Below are 18,294 nucleotides of genomic sequence, written 5' to 3' on the forward strand. Positions count from 1 at the left end.
AGCTTTAGTTAAATAATTTGCACTGCAGAGAAAATTGTTAAAGACATATGAAAGTCCAAGTATTAATTCAGTTTCCTGTATTTGATTCCATGGTCTTCATAGGACGCTCCTCTGCAGTAGAATATGCTCCTGTACAGCCAAGATGTTTAAGGTTGCTTGATTTCCTTATTATTACTACACTGCAAACTTCTGGTGTAATCCCACATAGCAAGTCAGTCTTCATTGTAACAGTGCAGGACCAGCCTCTACCCCTTTTCCATGCCTGGGGCCTCTTTGTTGTTGAGCCAACAACAGAGGAAAAAATGTGTTCCTCTGGGGAATACCTCTTGCTGATCCAGGACCTCCTTTCTGGTGCATAACCAGCTCTACTGTGGGGAGGAGCAGCTCCATGACCTCTGGATGGAGCAGCACCCCTTGCTCCCCTACCACCCCTTCCTCTAACTCCAACTTAAACATCTTCATAACCATAGTATGAAGCTTCGTATCCACCACTATAGTTATGGTGATCATAGCCATAATAATCTTCATATTAAAAATCTGGAGGCTATCCATAACTACCTCTACTTCCATGCCCTCCACCTCTTGTTGAAGGGGTCATATGAGGTGGACCATAATAGTAGTAATCATCATACATTTGATTCTTTGCTGCTTGCCTCTGTGCTTTTCTTTCTTTCCTTTTCTGACCTGGTGGCTTTGCAAAAACAATTTCAATATTTTCTCCCTCCAAATCTTAACCATTCATTTCTTCCATAGCCTTTACAAGCACCATCTTGTTTATCAAAATGAATGAAAGCATAATCTTCTAGTTCCTTTGCTTTCTTCAGTTTCCCATATTGACTAAATGCTTTTTCTAAAATCTCTTCAGTTACAATATTGGCAAGGTTGCATACTTCACTTTTGCCATAACCTCCGGATCAGGATCTTCTATAGGGTCAGTCCACTGAACAGTTCCAACATTTCCCTAGACTTTGACTATATGGTCAGTAACCTATGCCTTGCCTGTGCAGTTGTTTTATGAACTTCATATTCAAGGAAATAAAAGTCTCTGCTTTTCTTTCTTGTCATCCAGTTGGTGGTATAAAATGATACCTATAAGACCCTCTGTTCCTTTGCTCAATGGTTTTACTCTTGGGGGTAGAACCCACAAAAAGTCTATTATTGGCAACTGAGATACAGACACCAGCATGTTTTCTAGAATGAATTTCATGATTACTATACAATTTAACAGCCTCCTGTGCCGCTGCTTTTATACAAAAAGTGACTGGTTAGTGGATCCATCCTTAGACGAAGATCCCATTTAGGTCCAGCTTTTTCAAATAAAGGAATAAGTTCATCTTTGAATAGATCTCTTGGGAGCTTCCCTACACATATCTCTGTGCAATAGAAGGCTGCTGACCTGAATAAACGGAATATGGAGGTGGTCCCCCATACTTCCTCTGTCCAGTGGTCATATCAAGTATAGCCTTTTCTTTCCATAAGTGCCTTAATTTTTGCTTCCTCTGGTCCTTTGCTGGAATTCAGTACTTTGGTCCCCTGTTTTTCTCTGTGCCTGTAACTTCTTGACTCCACATGAAAAGGCACTTCTGTTCTGAACATGAGGGAGATCACTGTCTTAAAACTGTTGAAGAACTGCCAGTGCACCATCTTCATTGAATTATTTTAAAGCTTCAATAGCTCTTTCATCTAAATCACTATGTGCAACTAGCCCTGCAACATAAATTTCAACTAGTTTTTCAACACTTTCTGTTGGAAACCAGCATGCAGCAATGTCTGAAAATTTCCTGAATGGATGACTGTAGAAGTAGTATCCATGAACTCTTCAGTACCATTTTCATTAACATGTTCTGTAGCCATATTTCCAGAGATCTCCCCATCTTCTGGCTGCCCCAGAAGAATCCTGTCCGAGGTAATCAGATTGCGGGAAACCCGTGCTCACTGTTCACTGTGTCTGGCTCGAGTGGAGCTGTTGTAAAATTGTGGCGTAAGTTCACACCACTAGCAGCAAACCTGATAAGGTTAGTGACTCAGTATACACAGAATTGTAAGAATTCCAGTTAGCTTGTATATGTGTTTGTGTGTATGTAGGACAGCTTTCGCCAAGCAGTGTCAGTAGGGGTGCATCAAAAAGATACTTCTATTTAAATAAATTTGGGAAATGCTGGGTTAATTTAAACTGCATTTTGTTGTTTACTTCAGGTCTTCTTGTTATCTTTACTAGCTAATATTCATTTTGAATCCCTAAGAAGGAAATTGGAATGTAGCATTTCTCAAACATATTTTGACCTCTAAATTTTTTTCCTTGAACACCTTTTAGCATTTCCCAGAACTCATTTTATGGAATATTATAGAAAATGCTGCCTTGGCACCTTTAAATTAGAATTGGAAGGAGTCAGGGTGGCAGAGAGGGCTTAAGAACAGAATTAATAGCTAAAATTTAGATAAGCTAGAAAAAGACACCTCCCCCCCAAAAAACTACATGTCAAATGACTGATTATATTTCTAGAAGTAGGAATTATATAATACATTTTAGAATGGTGACCCCCCCAAAATATTTAAAATATGTAGATATTTTTAAAGTAATATTTGTTTACTAATAATTTTATAGATTTAAAAAATGCTTTTAAGAAACATACTATCTCTCTTGAGATTTTGAAAAATATTCCAAGGGCTATCCCTTGAAGAGTCACCGTTCACATTAGCATTTTGAAGTTTTTGAGAAGTGCTCTAGTAAAGAAACCCACGTCACAGTTTTTTCCAAATCTGATTTACAATGAGCTATCTCTTTAATACACACACCTTTTCCCCCCCTCCCCACATTCTTATTAACATCCCCTAAAAGTAGTGTTCCCAGGGATACCATTGGAAAACATAGCAAAGTATGACCTACTGGCTGTTTTTGTAAATAAAGTTTTATTGGAACAAAACCTCAACCACTTATTCATGTATTGTCCATGGCTGTTTTCACAACTACTGTGGCAGAATTGAGTAGTTGACTAGCAAAGCCTAAAATACTTAATATCGGCTCTTTATAGAAAACTTTTGCCCACCCCTGCCCTTAATGATCATTTTTAGGCAACTGTAGATGCAAATTAATTTTATCCCCTTCTTTTTGTTCTCTATGCCACTAATACATGCAGTTAAAAAGTTAATATAGGCATGTGTGTATATATATTCTAAAATATCCTAAAATGTCAAATATTTCAAATCATATTGTTAACTAAAAGTAGGTAGAAAGGCCCACCAAACTATTCATTATATTCATTGTGTCAAAGATAGAATGCACTAGACAATTAAAATTATTTTAGGGGGAACTAATGAACAACAGTTCAAAGAAAAGGAAGGAGTTATTGGGTTTTGTGATGGCAAATAAACGAGGAAGTCATAGACTTTGATTTATGGGAGTGTATAGTGAGGGTTCTCCAGAAAAACAGAACCAACAAGATAGATATAGATATATAAATAAATATTAAGATATTTGTTACCGGCATTGGCTCAATTGGCCAAGCCCAGATTCTGTGCGCCAGGCGGCACATTGAGAACTCTGATGACGGTTTGAATGAATTCCCCTAGAAGCCAGCTGGCTGTAGGAGATAGAATTCTTTCTGACTGCTGCAATCCTTAATTCTTCCCTTAAAAGGCCCTCTAACTATTGTGTAAGGAGATTCCTTTCATTGCTGAAGGCAGTCTCCTTTGTTAATTGTAGATATCATCCGCCATAAATGGACATCCGCCATAGATGCAGTCAACTGACTAATGATTTCAGTCTATAAAAATTCCTCACAGTAACAATCAGTTTTTCTTATTTGAACAAACAGCAGAATGATAGAAGCTAGCCAAGTTGTTACATGAATTTAACCATCTCAAGGAGTCATGAAGAATGGATAGCAAGGCTTGCTCATGTCACTAGGGGAAGGCTGGTTTTTTGTGGTTAGCTATTTAATACAAAAGGGTGGGAGGATTCCAAAACTGTTTGTGTTTTCTGGGACCACAGGGCTTAGGTAAAATTCAACATTGTCAGTTGTCAACAAAATCAACTAATGTTATAAAACATTATTTTATAAGTAGTTCTGGCATTAAATTATGGTTGTTTTCTAAGATTCTATCCACGGCTACTTCTCTTTCTGTATTCTTTCTGGCATTGCTTCTCTTACCTGTATTCACAGTTCATGGCGGGTCCTTGCTTATTGAAACTGGCGTGGTAATAAAGGAGCCTGCTCTTCTGAATTAGAGCAAATATATGCAGTTTGTTTTTAAAGGAAAGTGGCATCTAATGGATATAGGGAGTAATATAACTGAATTGGTTATATTTTATTTTGCCATTGATATATTACTATATTCTATGGAATATCATATTTTTGTCTATAAAGTATTCATAATAAGAATACTTGCAATGGGTCTAATTTATTTTCTGAATTGTAAGGTAACAGCATAGATCTCACTCATGACATCAAGACAGAATAAGATTCCGTATGGCATGGTGGGAAAGTTTTGGTAATGTATGGTGATGCTGGTGAACAACATGGTGAATGCAGTGTTAACACCACTTAATTGTATTATCTGAAAATGGTTAAAATGAGGAGGGTTATTTTTATGTATAAATGCTACCAGAATGAAAACTTTAAAAGAAAAAAGAAAAAAACAATATTTTCACACTTTGGAGGGAGATTAGTTCCTTTTAGAACAACATGTACAATTTGGTAAATCACCTATTCATATGGCTTAAAGGGTAAGAGCCAATATCTAATTCCTGTGATTCAGCACTCTTCTAAACATTTTTCAGGACTGTTAACAGTTTTATTGAGACACTGTCCATACAATGAAATTCCTCTTGTTAATTACAATTCAATTCAGTGATTTTTAGTATATTTATAGTTGTATAGCCATCACCACACTCTACATCACCACAGTTTTAGACTCTTTCCATCACCCCTAAAAGTTATTTGTGCCTATTTGCAGTCAATCCTTGTTCCCACCTCCGTCCCCAGGCAGTCATTGTAAACATTTTATAAGTATTAGCTAATTCTATTAGCAATTTATAAAGTAGGTTACTATCATTATCTCAGTTTTACAGATAAACTAAATGAGGCACTGAGAGGACACAGTAAGTGATTTCAAATAACAAGCCCAGGCTGTCAGGATCCTGAACCCTCTTTACCCGCTACCACTGGAGCACTTATTAGAGTTACCTGGAGATCTTGTTAGAAGAGACTGCTGGGCTTTGCCCCCAGATTTGCTGATTCAGTAGGTCTGGAATACAACCCCCAATTTGCATTTCTGAAGTTCCCAGGTAATGCTGATATAGCTGGTCTTGAGGAATATTTACTTTTGTGATCAATTTTATATGCGTGGTGTAGATTATACCAAGTATTTTTTTTAATATAATGTTTTTTTATTAGATAAGTTTTAGATTCACCAAAATTCATGCAGAAAATAGAGTTTCCATACACCCCCTCCCCATTATTAACACCTCACATCAATGTGGGTTACAATTGATGAAAAATATTATAATTGTATTATTAACTGTCTTCTGTAGTTTACATTAGGGTTCGCTGTTCATGTTGTACATTCCCTGTAGGTTTTTAAAAATTTTTATACTAGTCGCATATATACAACCTAAAATTTCCCCCTTTTAACCACATTCATATATATAGATATAGATATATAATTCAGTGCTGTTAATTACATTCAAATGTGTGCTACCACCACTACCATATGTTACCAAAATTTTTCCATTACCCCAGATAGAAATTGTGTACCAATGGAGCATTAACTCCCTATTCCCTACTCACACCTCAGTCCCTGGTGGCTTGTATTCTAGTTTCTGACTCTGTGTATTTGCTTATTCTAATTACTTTTTATCAGTGAGATTATACAATATTTGTCCTTTTGTATCTGGCTTATTTTACTCAATATGATATCTTCCAAATTCATCCATTTGGTCACATGTGTCAGAGCTTCATTGCTCTCTTGTGGTTGAATAATATTCCATTGTATGTATATGTCACAGTTTGTCTGTTGAGAGAGGCTTGGTTTGCTTCCATATTTTGGCAACTGAATAACACTGCTGTGAACATCTGTGTGAAAATATCTAGTTAAGTTCCTGCTTTCAGTTCTTTTGGGATTGCTGATTCATATGGTAATACTATACTTAACTTGTTGAGGAACCATCCAATTGCCTTCCACAGCCCTGTACCGTTTTACCCTCTGTGATATATCTATTTTATATACTTGGTGTAAATTGTAGATTTTCAAATATTTTTGAAAAGCAAATATTCCTAATTATAGGGAAATGAAATATATGTTAGGAGACTAAATTATAAATTATAAGCGTAGACCACTAAAACACCATCTGAGAAAATGTTTCAGTAGTGGGAAGTGGCATTGCTGAGTTGTGTGTATGTGTGTGTGTGTGTGTGAATCTACCTTGTCTTTATTTCATTTTGTATCTTTACATACATATTTCATTTCATTTTGTATCTTTAATTTGAACGGACTAATATCACATGATGACTCTGCCATTTCAGTTTCTACCTGTAAAAAAGCGTACATTTACTCATATCAGCAACATGTGCACCCAAACCTTGTTTTTATGCTGGAAGTCACAGGCAAAAATGTAAAAAGTAATTTACCAAAAAAGAAGGAAAAATGGAAAGTACTGACTCACAGCAAACAGCTGCAAAATGTTGCCCTTAGGATAGAGGTTAACTCAATTGTGAAATAACGGCCGAAGCTCACACTCTTAATAACTTTTTTTTTTACCCCTCAAGAAAGCTCCTTCATTTAATGTGAGATGCTTGGCAGAAGGTGCTGCAGTTTAGTGGCTAGCTCAGCAGGAGGGCCTGGATCGAAAGCTCTCTGGTTGTACAAACTCATTTGCATTTGTAATGCTTTTATTTAAAATCTTCTCTAAATGTAAATATCGTGATCTATTTTTTTAAATAAAAATATTTTCATGAATATGAGCCTAAATAAAGGAGAATCAAGTGGGTTTTGAATCTCCCTGAAAGATTAAATGGAAACATTAGATGACTAATAGTGATGCATAATTATAACACATAAAGAACTGAGCAAAGGTCAATTGGAGGTCCCATTTCAGAAGCTTTCTGGAATTCAAGAGAATTACTTAGAAAAGGTTCATTTGCTTGGGGAGTAGGTATTTCCAGTTGTCTCTCACAAAAAGCCAGCAGTTTCCCTGCTCTTTAGTAGCTGCTTAAACCAAACTACCATTTTTCTAAGCTGCAAAAGATAATGGAAAAAGCAGAAGGGATTTGCTATCTCACACAATTGAATATACAATACTAATTGGCCCCAGGTCAGTCCCACTTCAATTTATAATCACAGATTTGTGACTGTTCTAGAGTCCTTAGAACATCGGATGCCTATTGGGTAGGCATAGGGATTTGAGTGGGCCCTGCCTTGCTGCAGCATCAGGCCAGTGCCTGACCAGAGGAGCTCCATTATAGAAGAGTCAGTTTTAGAGCCATCGAGATTTCCTATACACTATTTCTTGCAACAGCCTCTCCAGAAGCCTTTCTGAGTACATCTGAGCCATGCTCCAGGAAAGGAACCAACCCACTTACAGGTAGCGTGGTCCTTAGTATGAAGTCTAATCGGGAGCAAATCCTTCCCTCTTTTATATGCCACAACCCCAGTTCTTTCATATACTCAGCATGACTCAAGAAATCCCTCTCTTAATGAGCTGAGAATTAACATCAAGGGATTGAGAGAAACTTCTCGACCAAAAGGGGGAAGAGTAAAATGAGACAAAGTGTCAATGGCTGAGAGATTCCAAACAGAGTTGAGAGGTTATCCTGGAGGTTATTCTTACGCATTAAGTAGATATCACCTTGTTGTTCAAGATGTAATGGAGAGGCTGGAGGGAATTGCCTGAAAATGTAGTGCTGTGTTCCAGTAGCCATGTTTCTTGATGATGATTGAACAATGATATAGCTTTCACAATGAGACTCTGTGAATGTGAAAACCTTATGTCTGATGCTCCTTTTAGCTACTGTATCAACAGAAGAGTAGAACATATGGAATAAAAATAAATAATAGGGGGAACAAATGTTAAAATAAATTCAGTTTGAAATAGTGGTAAATGAAAGCGAGGGGTAAGGGATATGGTATGTATAGTCTTTTTTTTCCTCTATCATTTTATTTCTTTTTTCTGTTGACTTTTTATTTCTTTTTCTAAATCGAAGCAAATGTACTAAGAAATGATGAAGATGCAACTATGTGATGATATTAAGAATTACTGATTGTATATGTAGAGTGGAATGATATCTAAATGTTTTGTTTGTTAATTTTTTTTAATTAATAAAAAAAAGTAAAAAAAAAAAAAAAATCCCTCTCTTGGTCCAGGTCCAAATAATATTGAACCAAGCAAAATTAAGACCAAATTTTTGGTCATTCACATACTTGCAAATACCAGTTTTCCTGGCATATGAGTATTGCTTGAATGTAGCAGAATGTTAATATTCTACAGTCTTTTATTAAATGTGATTTCATTTGAGTCTGGTGCCTGGTGAGTTCTCTTCTCTCTTTCCCCACTTGCTTACCTGCCTTCAACTTCTCTTCTTATAGTTTAAAATTGGAGTCAGTTCTGTGTGATTCAAACAGAGTGAACAATGGCATATAAGAAAGGAAAATGTAAAAATTTCTTAGATCTTGAGCCCCTAGTTTTTTAAATGGAGTAGCATATAATACAGCATTTTGCCTAACTCACCAGCATCCTATCATTTTCACAGAAGGTTGTCTAGTCTGTTCCACTGCTGCATTTACCACTAACTTTCCTATGATATGGATAGGTCGAGATGACAACCTTAACAATCTTTAGTAGATTTTAAACTCCTTAAGCACATTGCTGTTATTTCTAGACTTATCTCCAATTAAACCCTTTGGCCAACTGACTTCCTAATTATCCCTTTATAGCCTTATGTTTTCCTACCTCTACACCTTAACTTACGTTATTCTTAAGACTAGAAGGTTGCTATTTACTCTATCTTTATTCAGGATTTTTAACTTAAAGACCCCTCTCAAGTCCTACCTCCATTATAAATCCTCCATTGACTACCTTAGACCCTCTGTCTCTGAAATTCTATAGTATTTAACTTTCTCAACATATAGTCTAAGAGAAATTTGTTGTTAGGAGGGACTTGGAGCAGTGGTTCTCACCTGGGGGTACTTTTGCCTCCTTTGGGGCATTTAGTAGTGTCTGGGAACATTTTTTACTTGTCCCACCTGGGAAGGATAATGCTATTGGCATCTAATGGATAGAGGCCAGAGATGCTGCTAAACATCTTACAATGCACAGGACAGCCCCCTGGTCTTTATGTCCCTGTTAAGAAACCTGTCCATAGTGTCGCCTTTGAGTAACCCTGCCTTAAAGGTTTCTAGATAGAGCCTAGATAGCATAGTAATCGTCTTCAGCATCCATAGCAGATAATCTTGCCTATTCATGAATATATTCAGCAGTAAGAGGCTCACTACTTCACAAGGACACCTATTTTGCTGTGGAAGAGTTCTACAAGAAATTGTTTCTTAATGTTGCATTAAAATCTGCCTACTTAAAAATGACTTCCATGGCTGGTCCGTATAAATCGATCCCTTTTCCCACCCTCTCATATTTAGGCCTACTTCAGAGGTTTATAAGGAGTTATCTGCCCTTATCATTCTTTGAAATTCTCTCTTGATAAGCGCCACTCTATACTTGGTTCCACAATGTATTTGTACATGTGCTTATTCCCCAAATTTAATAGTGAACTTCCTGATGGCAGAGACAGTCTTATTTTCTTTGTTTTGTAGTACCTTTAGCTAGCACAGTTAATTTAATCTTTTCATAGGAAATACCACCTCTCTAGAATGACTAGCATCATAGAGATAATTGCTGGCAGTGAGCATCAAAAGACTAAAACTTTTTTTTTTATTAATTAAAAAAATTAACTAACAACATTTAGAAATCATTCCATTCTATATATACAATCAGTAATTCTTAATATCATCACATAGATGCATATTCATCATTTCCTAGTACATTTGCATCGATTTAGAAAAAGAAATAGAAAGACAACAGAAAAAGAAATAAAACGATAATAGAAAAAAATAAAATAAAAAACTATACCTCAGATGCAGCTTCATTCAGTGTTTTAACATAATTACATTACAATTAGGTAGTATTGTGCTGTCCATTACTGAGTTTTTTTATCCAGTCTTGTTGCACAGTCTGTATCCCTTCAGCGCCAATTACCCACTATCTTACCCTATTTCTATCTCCTGATGGTCTCTGTTACCAATGACAAATTCCAAGTTTATTCTCTAATGTCGGTTCACATCAGTGGGACCATACAGTATTTGTCCTTTAGTTTTTGGCTAGTCTCACTCAGCATAATGTTCTCTAGGTCCATCCATGTTATTACATGCTTCATAAGTTTATTCTGTCTTAAAGCTGCATAATATTCCATTGTATGTATATACCATAGTTTGTTTAGCCACTCGTCTGTTGATGGACATTTTGGCTGTTTCCATCTCCTTGCAATTGTAAATAATGCTGCTATAAACATTGGTGTGCAAATGTCCGTTTGTGTCTTTGCCCTTAAGTCCTTTGAGTAGATACCTAGCAATGGTATTGCTGGGTCGTATGGCAATTCTATATTGAGCTTTTTGAGGAACCGCCAAACTGCCTTCCACAGTGGTTGCACCATTTGACATTCCCACCTAAGTGGATAAGTGTGCCTCTTTCTCCACATCCTCTCCAGCACTTGTCATTTTCTGTTTTGTTGATAATGGCCATTCTGGTGGGTGTGAGATGATATCTCATTGTGGTTTTGATTTGCATTTCCCTAATAGCCAGAGAAGTCGAGCATCTTCTCATGTGCCTTTTGGCCATTTGTATTTCCTCTTCAGAAAAGTGTCTGTTCAAGTCTTTTGCCAATTTTGTGATTGGGTTGTCTGTCTTTTTCTTGTTGAGTTGAACAATCTCTTTATATATTCTGGATACTAGACCTTTATCTGATACGTCATTTCCAAATATTGTCTCCCATTGTGTAGGCTGTCTTTCTACTTTCTTCATGAAGTTCTTTGATACACAAAAGTGTTTAATTTTGAGGCACTCCCATTTATTTATTTCTTTCTTCAGTGCTCTTGCTTTAGGTTTAAGGTCCATAAAACCACCTCCAATTGTAAGATTCATAAGATATCTCCCTACATTTTCCCCTAACTGTTTTATGGTCTTAGACCTAATGTTTAGATCTTTGATCCATTTTGAGTTAACTTTTCTATAGGATGTGAGATACGGGTCCTGTTTCATTCTTTTGCATTTGGACATGCAGTTCTCTAGGCACCATTTACTGAAGAGACTGTTCTGTCCCAGGTGAGTTGGCTTGACTGCCTTATCAAAGATCAAATGTCCATAGATGAGAGGGTCTATATCTGAGCACTCTATTCGATTCCATTGGTCGATATATCTATCTTTATGCCAATACCATGCTGTTTTGACCACTGTGGCTTCAAAATATGCCTTAAAGTAAGGCAGCGTGAGACCTCCAGCTTCGTTTTTTTCCCTCAAGATACTTTTAGCAATTTGGGGCACCCTGCCCTTCCAGATAAATTTGCTTATTGGTTTTTCTATTTCTGAAAAATAAGTTGTTGGGATTTTGATTGGTATTGCGTTGAATCTGTAAATCAATTTAGGTAGAATTAACACCTTAACTATATTTAGTCTGCCAATCCATGAACACGGTATGCTCTTCCATTTATTTAGGTCTTCTGTGATTTCTTTCAACAATTTCTTGTAGTTTTCTGTGTATAGGTCTTTTGTCTCTTTAGTTCAATTTATTCCTAAGTATTTTATTCTTTTAGCTGCAATTGTAAATGGAATTCGTTTCTTGATTTCCCCCTCAGCTTGTTCATTGCTAGTGTATAGAAACACTACAGATTTTTGAATGTTGATCTTGTAACCTGCTACTTTGCTGTACTCATTTATTAGCTCTAGTAGTTTTGCTGTGGATTTTCAGGGTTTTCGACATCTAGTATCATATCATCTGCAAGCAGTGATAGTTTTACTTCTTCCTTTCCAATTTTGATGCCTTGTATTTCTTTTTCATGTCTAATTGCTCTGGCTAGAACTTCCAACATGATGTTGAATAACAGTGGTGATAGTGGACATCCTTGTCTTGTTCCTGATCTTAGGGGGAAAGTTTTCAATTTTTCCCCATTGAGGATGATATTAGCTGTGGGTTTTTCATATATTCCCTCTATCATTTTAAGGAGGTTCCCTTGTATTCCTATCCTTTGAAGTGTTTTCAACAGGAAAGGATGTTGAATCTTGTCAAATGCCTTCTCTGCATCAATTGAGATGATCGTGTGATTTTTCTGCTTTGATTTGTTGATATGGTGTATTACATTAATTGATTTTCTTATGTTGAACCATCCTTGCATACCTGGGATGAATCCTACTTGGTCATGATGTATAATTCTTTTAATGTATTGCTGGATTCGATTTGCTAGAATTTTGTTGAGGATTTTTGCATCTATATTCATTGGAGAGATTGGTCTGTAGTTTTCTTTTTTTTGTAATATCTTTGCCTGGTTTTGGTATGAGGGTGATGTTGGCTTCATAGAATGAATTAGGTAGCTTTCCGTCCACTTCAATTTTTTTGAAGAGTTTGAGCAGGGTTGGTACTAATTCTTTCTGGAATGTTTGGTAGAATTCACATGTGAAGCTGTCTGGTCCTGGACTTTGCTTTTTGGGAAGCTTTTTTATGACTGATTTAATTTCTTTACTTGTGATTGGTTTGTTGAGGTCATCTATTTCTTCTTGTGTCAAAGTTGGTTGTTCATACCTTTCTAGGAACTTGTCCATTTCATCTACATTGTTGTATTTATTAGCATAGAGTTGTTCATAGTATCCTGTTATTACCTCCTTTATTTCTTTGAGGTCAGTGGTTATGTCTCCTCTTCCATTTCTGATCTTATTTATTTGCATCCTCTCTCTTCTTCTTTTTGTCAGCCTTGCTAAGGGCCCATCAATCTTGTTGATTTTCTCATAGAACCAACTTCTGGTCTTATTGATTTTCTCTATTGTTTTCATGTTCTCAGTTTCGTTTATTTCTGCTCTAATCTTTGTTATTTCTTTCCTTTTGCTTGTTTTGGGGTTAGTTTGCTGATCTTTCTCCACTTCTTCCAAGTGGACAGTTAATTCCCGAATTTTTGCCCTTTCTTCTTTTCTGATATAGGCATTTAGGGCAATAAATTTCCCTCTTAGCACTGCCTTTGCTGCATCCCATAAGTTTTGATATGTTGTGTTTTCATTTTCATTCGCCTCGAGATATTTACTAATTTCTCTTGTAATTTCTTCCTTGACCCACTGGTTGTTTAAGAGTGTATTGTTGAGCCTCCACATTTTTGTGAATTTTCTGGCACTCTGCCTATTACTGATTTCCAACTTCATTCCTTTATGATCTGAGAAAGTGTTGTGTATGATTTCAATCTTTTTAAATTCATTGAGACTTGCTTTGTGACCCAGCATATGGTCTATCTTTGAGAATGATCCATGAGCACTTGAGAAAAAGGTGTATCCTGCTGTTGTGGGGTGTAATGTCCTATAAATGTCTGTTAAGTCTAGCTCGTTTATTGTAATATTCAAATTCTCTGTTTCTTTATTGATCCTCTGTCTAGATGTTCTGTCCATTGATGAGAGTGGGGAATTGAAGTCTCCAACTATTATGGTAGATGTGTCTGTTTCACTTTTCAGTATTTGTAGTGTATTCCTCACATATTTTGGGGCATTCTGATTCGGTGAGTAAATATTTATGATTGTTATGTCTTCTTGTTTAATTGTTCCTTTTATTAATATATAGTGTCCTTCTTTGTCTCTTTTAACTGTTTTACATTTGAAGTCTAATTTGTTGGATATTAGTATAGCTACTCCTGCTCTTTTCTGGTTGTTATTTGCATGAAATATCTTTTCCCAACCTTTCACTTTCAACCTATGTTTATCTTTGGGTCTAAGATGTGTTTCCTGTAGACGGCATATAGAAGGATCCTGTTTTTAATCCATTCTGCCAGTCTATGTCTTTTGATTGGGGAGTTCAGTCCATTAACATTTAGCGTTATTACTGTTTGGGTAATACTTTCCTCTACCATTTTGCCTTTTGTATTATATATATCATATCTAATTTTCCTTCTTTCTACACTCTTCTCCACACCTCTCTCTTCTGTCTTTTCGTATTTGACTCTAGTGCTCCCTTTAGTATTTCTTGCAGAGCTGGTCTCTTGGTCACAAATTCTCCTAGTGACTTTTTGTCTGAAAATGTTTTAATTTCTCCCTCATTTTTGAAGGACAATTTTGCTGGATATAGAATTCTTGGTTGGCAGTTTTTCTCTATTAGTAATTTAAATATATCATCCCACTGTCTTCTTGTCTCCATGGTTTCTGCTGAGAAATCTACACATAGTCTTATTGGGTTTCCCTTCTATGTGATGGATTGTTTTTCTCTTGCTGCTTTCAGGATCCTCTCTTTCTCTTTGACCTCTGACATTCTAACTAGTAAGTGTCTTGGCGAATGCCTATTTGGATCTATTCTCTTTGGCATGCGCTGCACTTCTTGGATCTGTAATTTTAGGTCTTTCATAAGAGTTGGGAAATTTTCAGTGGTAATTTCTTCCATTAGTTTTTCTCCTCCTTTTCCCTTCTCTTCTCCTTCTGGGACACCCACAACACGTATATTTGTGCGCTTCATATTATCATTCAATTCCCTGAGCCCCTGCTCAAATTTTTCCATTCTTTTCCCTATAGTTTCTGTTTCTTTTTGGATTTGAGATGTTCCATCCTCCAGTTCACTAATTCTAACCTCTGTCTCTTGAAATCTACCATTGTAGGTTTCTATTGTTTTTTTCATCTCTTCTACTGTATCTTTCATTTCCATAAGTTCTGTGATTTGTTTTTTCAGACTTTCCATTTCTTCTTTTTGTTCATCCCTTGCCTTCTTCATGACCTCCCTCAATTTATTGATTTTGTTTTTGAAGAGGTTTTCCATTTCTGTTTGTATATTCAGAATTAGTTGTCTCAGCTCCTGTATCTCATTTGAACTATTGGTTTGTTCCTTTGACTGCGCCATATCTTCAATTTTCCTGGTGTAATTTGTTGTTTTTTGCTGGCGTCTGGACATTTAATCAGATTTCCCTGAGTGTGAGACCCAGCAGGTTGAAAGATTTTCCTGTGAAGTCTCTGGGCTCTGTTTTTTTTATCCTGCCCAGTATGTGGCGCTTGTCTGTCTGCGGGTCCCACCAGCAAAAGATGTTGTGGCTCCTTTATTAATGCCACTATTGGTGTTTGGTTGGACCCAGTCCCTGCCGCTGTCGGAGACTCCCTCCTCTCCCTCCGGGCAGCTGCCTGTGGGGGAGGGGCGCTGGCTGCTGGCCGCCGCGGCTTGGGGAACTCGCTGATCTGAGACTCGCCGCCAGACCGGGAAGCCACCTGTGCGGCAGGGGCCCTGGTCGCCGGCCGCCGCGGCTTGGGGAACTTGCTGATCCCAGACTCGTAGCCAGTCCGGGAAGCTGCCCACGAGAGAGGGGTGCTGGCCGCCGACCACGGCGGCTTGGTAAACTTGCCTCTCCGAGACTCTCAGTCGGTCCGGGAAGGAGGGAGGGAGGGGCGCCGGCCGCCATCCGCCGCGGCCCGGGAAAGCGCGCGCCGCTCTGGGAGCTCACCACAGTGGAGACTCGCAGCCGGTCCAGCCAGTCCAGACTGGGGTACGCTGTGTGTCCGGTCCCTGCCGTGGCCCCGGGAGCTGTTCTGCACTGTTTTGGGTCACCTAGTAGTTGCTCTGGAGGAGGAACTAAGACACGCGTACCTTACTAAGCTGCCGTCTTGGCCCCGACCTCCAAAAGACTAAAACTTTTAATACCAGTACTACATATAGTCCCTTACATTTTTCTTATAGGTATTTGTAGGATAATTGCCTTTATGGTAAAATGGTGATTCTTTAGCCTGTGGGAAAAATGTTTATTTTTAAAGCTGCTAAGCGTCACAGCATTATTTGGGGGGGTTGTGCTTCTCATTTATGGCATCACAATAAAGAAATGCCTTTACTGGTCTGCTGTCCAGTTTGTTGGGATAATTTTGGAAATAGTGTCAGAAACCTGGAATCATGCCAAATTCCAATTAGCATACTGTGTAACCACTGATTTTGTTTTAAAAGTAATTACTGCAGATTTTCTTATATATCCAGTACTGAAAACATAATGAAAATGTTTATCTTTAGGTTTTGTACTTTACAATTTTTAAACGTATTTTTGAAATAATCTTAAGCTTATAGAAAAGTTGCAAAAATAGTACAAAGAATGTCCATATACTTTCACCCAAACTCCCTAACTATTGGTATTTATTATATTTGCCTTCTCTTCCCTCCCTCCCTCTCCTTCCTCTGTGTGTGTGCCTCTCTCTCTCTAAATATATGTATATATGTATATGTATTTAAAATAGTTTTTTTCTGAACCATTTCAGTAAATTACTAAAAATACCACTTTACCCCTAAATTCTTCACTGTACATTTCCTAAAAATAACCACATTCCCTTTATAGCCACAGTAAAGTACAATTATGAAAATCAGGAAATTAACATTGATATAATACCACTGCCTAATCTACAAACCTTTCGAATTTGCCAGTTTTCCTACTAATATCCTTTTTTTTTCTTTTTAACATTTCTTATTGGGAAATATAACATAAATACAGAAAGCAATAAATTTCAAAGTACCTTATAACAACCTACTAATATCTTTTGTAGTAAAAGAAAATAAATGTCTTCTGGTTCAGGATCATTGCCTTTACTTTTCTTGTCATTTTAGTCTCTAATAGTGCCTCAGTCTTTCATGACTGTTATAGATTGAATTTGACCCTGAAAAAGACATGTTCACATCCTAACCCTTTGCTCTATTAATGTGAATTTATTTTAAAATAGAACCTTTGAGGATGTTACTGTTCAGATGAATCCAGACTAGTTTAGTGTGGGCCTAATCCAATATGGCTGGTATCCTTATGAGCAGAGAAAATTTGGACACATTAAGCGAGAATGAGACAGAGACAGCCATGTGATGGAGGCAGAGATTGAATTGCCGGCCACCCACCATAAGTCATGGGAAAAATGTTGAACCCATTGTCCCTTCTGGAGGAAGCATGGCCCTGTGGACACCTTGATTTCAGACTTCTGACATCCAGAACTATGGTGTAATAAATTTCTTTTCTTTAAACCAACTAGTTTGTGGTACTTTGTTACAGCATCCCCAGCAAAGCAAAACAATGATCTTGACATTTTTGAATGTTTATTTTTTTGACTGTTCCTCAGTTTGGGTTTGTGTAGGATTTCTACATAGTCAGATTTACGTTATGCATTTTCAGCAGGAATACCACAGAAGTGATGTTATCTTTCCAGTGTATCATAGCCAGAAGCACATGGTTTTTTTTGTTGTTGTTGTTCCATTGCAGGTAATGTTAATTTTGATTACTTGGTTAAGATTTCTCTACTGTAAAATTACTTTTTCCTTTTTCTCTTTGTCTGGTAAGGGAAATAACACTTAAGCACGTGATTTCAACATAATATGCTAAGTGTTAAGGCAGACAGGTAGCAAGGGTGTAATAGCTTGTCATCCAACCTGGGGACTCAGGGATGAGTTACTGGGTTGATATCCCCTGTAATGTGACTTACGGAATGATTGAGCCAAGCAAAGGAAAATGGGGAGGATTTTCTAGGATACAATCTATGAACCAGCCGTGGAACCATGAAACTGCTTAGTGTGTTTGGGAAACTGCAATTGGTTGGTAGCATGAGTTCTAGGACCTGAATGACTCAATTCATGACTCCCAAAATGAAAATCTAAGCATATCAGTTCTCACTGGAAGCACGTGCAGAGGCTCTTCTCTCTGTCTCTTGGGAACTTTATGTCTCTTTTGACTCTGACTTCCATAGTCCTTTGTTCCCTAATTCACACAGAACCAAAATATCAAAGAAGCAGGACAATAGGGGGAAGATCCCAGTTTTTGATAGTCATGGAAGTTGCATCTTTAGGATGCTGCACACTTTATTTTATTGCACAAGAAATTGATTCCCTTCTTATAGAATATAAAAATCATCTTTGCAGGAAATTGTCATTTATTTTTCTCTCATTTTTTGAATGTAAAAATGAATAAAACTGAAAATATAAACAAATTGCAAAGAAAACTAAAATCCTGAATTGGGCTTTGAAGTACATATCTAAAAGACCACTCTTGTTTGGTTTGAATAAAAAGTTAAATTTG

The 18,294-nt window shown here is 37.1% G+C and overlaps 1 protein-coding gene and 1 pseudogene across 6 annotated transcripts in view; one reads left to right on the forward strand and one right to left on the reverse strand.

Annotated features, from left to right (window-relative positions):
• PCCA (propionyl-CoA carboxylase subunit alpha) overlaps window positions 1-18,294 on the forward strand; it is a 626,991-nt gene that overhangs the window by 566,304 nt on the left and 42,393 nt on the right. The window lies entirely within an intron of this gene.
• LOC143681515 (heterogeneous nuclear ribonucleoprotein Q pseudogene) lies at window positions 220-2,022 on the reverse strand (annotated as a pseudogene).

Source organism: Tamandua tetradactyla, chromosome 4 (genome assembly GCF_023851605.1).
Source record: "Tamandua tetradactyla isolate mTamTet1 chromosome 4, mTamTet1.pri, whole genome shotgun sequence".
Taxonomy (NCBI): Eukaryota; Metazoa; Chordata; class Mammalia; order Pilosa; family Myrmecophagidae; genus Tamandua; species Tamandua tetradactyla.